The following is a 4,044-nucleotide window of genomic DNA, read 5'->3' as shown; positions in this document are numbered from 1 at the left end:
AATTATACACCCTCGGAAACGAGCAGGCTTCTCATGGGATTTCTTTAAAATAAACTTTGTTGTTTTTCTTTTGCTCACGATCTGACCTGTTGTTTTCTTTATTGGCTTTCTGTTTAGCACCACCCTCTGACCGAGTTCTCCATCACTGCCAGTGCGCAAAGTCAACCCGATCACAAAACTTTGTGCAGCAAATGAACATCTGGAGAGACCCGTAGCAGACTCTAGCAGGCGAATACAGATGACGAAGGTTGCGTCACGAAAGCTTTGCAGTACAATAGACATTGGAGAAAACTAGGAGGGGCAAGCTATAGGCATAAGGGTTTGAATATGCTTCAATATAATTTTCTTGGATTGTAGTTGATTAGACTTGCTCATTTTTTTTTTTTTTGCAGCATTAGTTCACTACACTACAAATTTTTATAACCTGCCATAAACGTACGATTCTCAGTAGTATCTTTTGACCCATCTTATTCCTCGGTGTAATTGTTAAAACGTTCATAGAAAATGTGAGATTAATGTTTTGGATAAAATTTTATTGATAAGTAATGGAAGGTGGGAGAGTTATGAACAGAGAAGTCATTTAACAGAGATTTGACGGATTGCTGCAGCTCACTCCAATTAATTCATTCAATGAACAGCCTGTTTGTCAAAGAAAGTAAAGCTAAATCTTTGAGGGGGAGGGGGAAGGGTTGAAAGACTTGTAAAAAACTAAGGATGAATGTTAAGGAAGTGGGGAGACCGAAGCCATACACCAGGGATGAAAGATATGTGGAAAACTTCTGACAAAAGCACAGGAAAACAGGGAAGACAGGGGCAGGTCCTTTGGGACAGTCCCAAAGCCCAGAAAGAGGAAGGCCTTTTTACAACTGATGGAACAAGGGAAAACACACAGTCTTTTAGAAAGGAACTAAAGTCAGTTTTTCCCCCTCAAGTCAGAGCACACACAATTAGCAATGTTTCCAAATACAAATAATGAAATCATTGCTAAATGTGCGGGTGGTTAGACATAATGTCTTGTTTTAACTCTGGAAAGTTTAAAGAATGTATCACTTTTACACCAGTTTTTTTTTTCCTCGTCAATTTAAGAGGATACATAAACACCACATTGGGCTTCCATAAAGAAACCTTCTCCAAAAAAAACCTGGGCGTGATCAGCTGCACAACAGAAATGAGGGGTTTTACATCTTTTTTTTTTTTTCCATGCACAACATTACAAGCTGGGCCAGCTATGAAAATTTGCAGGAACGTTGGCAATATCGGTAAGCAGCATGTGAATGTAGACAGAGCAAGTTGAGAGTTGCATCCAAGACGTAAAATGTGCCTGGCTTCCTGCCACAGCACCTTCTCTGACAGCTAAAAAGAAATTCCAATCTACTTATGTCAAAAAAGCTGGTACCCAGAGGTTGAAAAAGCACATTAGTCATTTGTATTTTTATTTTTTTTAAAAAGGTTACATTTTAGAAAAAAAAAAAAAAAAAGTCTAAAACTTTGAATTTGGCCGAACGATCACCAAATGAAAACCTTTTAAATCATGACACCCCTGGTGAAACAGCTAAAAAAAAAAAAAAAAAAAAAAATCTAACTCAAACCAAGTTAAACATCAGCAGGAAAAGAAAAAAAAAGTCAAAATAAGAAATGTGACAGTGGTCCAAATCACGCCCTTTTCATTTCTGGGAAAGCAGCTGGAGTGAGTTTGGTGGATGTGATGCTGTTGGGACTGCTGAAATTCTCCAGATACAAATCTGTGTGTGCGTTTCCATTCAGGGAACAGTCAGTTTAAGTTTAGCAGTCTGGTACACAATGAGGATTCACAGCCTCTGGGCATGAAAACTGACCACTCCAAAGATAGAGGAGCTGGGAGGAAAGCGGGAGTGGGCCTGGGCGGGGGGTACCCTATTTAAAACTTCACTCCTGTCGCCGTTGTGTCAGGGTTGGGATACTCTATCGGTTTGGGTGTTCCTTGAAGCTTGAAGTCTGAACCAACAATGAGATAAGGGAAAGTAAGCACACTCCAGCTACCAAACAGCAACTATAAAAGTAGAACATGTTCTAAATTTACCAGTATTTAAAATGAGGATTCCTCAGAACCAATAGTAGTAGCAACATTTCAGTAAGGTTTTGATTTTAATCATATGTTGTGTTTCCCCATCTTAAGGTCAGAAAAGCCACTATTTGTTTCAAAGACACATTTGTAATATGTTTGTTATAGAAAAAGAGTTAAACGTGTTTATTTAAGCATTTGTAATTTTGCAAAAACAAAAATTTTGAAAGACCTTTTTGAACTTTAAGGTCCTGCAAAATCTGTAGGATTAAGATGTAATGAATTAGGCATGAGGGCTTTAAGTAGATTAATTCTTATAGAAAAAGATACCTTAGGGTCTTTGATAGCTATTCTAATTTTTCAAATTATGTATTTTCCATTTAACATTTTTCTGAATTATGCCATAAACAAACTAAATGCTGTATTTTGTAGTTAATACCCACATAAAAACAACCAAATTTATCTAGATTAATTTACTTAAAAATGATTCTGTACAGCTTTTTTAAAAAAATCTGCCAGAGTCATTATTAATATTTCTGTAATTAATCAAATGTTACATTTTTAATAAAAAAAAATTAACAGTTCATAGTACAATGACATAAACATAAAAACCAACCGTAAACACTTAGACAAGTTGATCCTAGACTGCATGTGTTGACTGAGATTACAGAACCAAAGGAGCGTGGCTAACAACATCACCAGACAAATGTACACAAAATGTGTTGGGGATTTATCCTATACATTGTTATGCTCTGTAAAGCAGTATGTCAACATGCATCGTCCTTTAGGAGACAATTCACTCAGTAACGTGAGGTGTCCCTTTTCCTTACATTTTTATTTATTTCCACACAATAAAACATCAGAGATATCTCAAGTGAGCAGCATCTGATCTCACACTCTCAGTTCCCCTGTTATTTATTTATTTATTTATTTATTTATTTGCCACACCTGAAGTCACTGAAAATAAAAGACACAGCCACGTAAAAACAGCAGGACAACATCAGGCTCTGCATTTGGAATTGGTGGAGCTCCAAATCCTTGAAAATATTTCACCTATCTGGGAAGAAGAAAAAAAGTTTTGGAAGTTTGGAAGTGAGGAATAGATGTTGACCACAAAATGAAACTGTTTAAAGACTTGCTTAAGTTTGATTCATTTATTTTACAATGAATAAATCATAAATCCACACCGTATGTAATGCTTTGCTGTGAGTGCCCTCGGAAAGCCGGGCATGATTAATAGTAGCAGTCAAAGCGGGGTTAGGGTAATTGATTGTCCATTTGTTTTTTTTGTTTTTTTCCTGTGTAAACATTTTAAATCTGCAAGAAGGTGATAAATTAACATCATGTTGCTACAAACTATTTTATAACGCTGTTCTATAGATCTACAGTTTTGCTTTTCATATCATTAACAGTTGTGTGCATTTTGGTGATGTTGTATAAAGTTAAAAGTGTGCTGAACATTTTTATGTGCATAAACAGGGTTTGTGACCAAATAAATAAATGAATGTTAAAAAAAAAACACACACACAAAAAAAACAGGCAAAACAGCTTTCGGCCTCCAACAAACACTTTTACACCATCCTCCTCAACATGTTATTGTCTGCATTCGATTCTGCTGATCAGGGTATTTCTCGGTTCAGATGGGCCCTGGGTTATCAACCTTTGCCTCTGCTCTGTGGACACTCACACACTGACGTTGCTTCTGTCGTATAGCCACATTGCATTCTGTCTGCAGTCCTTACATCCCTCTCTGACAATGGCACATTGCTGCCCCAGCAGGTCAGCTGTTCAAATCCCAAACCCCCAAACTGTTTGATCACATTTACCCGCCTCTTCATAAATTCACCTGCATTTTGTCACTGTCAAGTTACAGCTTCGACACCAAGATTAAATGGATTATTCCTTACACAATATTAACGGCCAACGTGTCTTTGAGGAAGGCTTTCCCCCTTTTTTGCTTTTTTTTTTTTTTTTTTTTTTTTGTTGTCCTACTCAAAGTGAGT

General features: G+C 36.8%; 1 protein-coding gene across 1 annotated transcript in view; it reads left to right on the top strand.

The window, feature by feature from the left end:
* Positions 1-392: 392 nt before the first annotated feature.
* The window catches only part of LOC103143768 (serotonin N-acetyltransferase-like), a 7,239-nt gene continuing 3,587 nt past the window's right edge, over positions 393-4,044 (top strand). The window contains exon 1 of the mRNA XM_007560439.2: positions 393-397. The gene's annotated coding sequence lies outside the window, so the exon portion shown is untranslated. The remainder of the gene's footprint in view (positions 398-4,044) is intronic.

This window comes from Poecilia formosa, unplaced genomic scaffold, assembly GCF_000485575.1.
Source record: "Poecilia formosa unplaced genomic scaffold, Poecilia_formosa-5.1.2 Scaffold115, whole genome shotgun sequence".
Lineage (NCBI taxonomy): Eukaryota > Metazoa > Chordata > Actinopteri > Cyprinodontiformes > Poeciliidae > Poecilia > Poecilia formosa.
The sequence above is the reverse complement of the archived record's forward strand: the minus strand, read 5'-3'. Positions and strand labels throughout refer to the sequence as shown.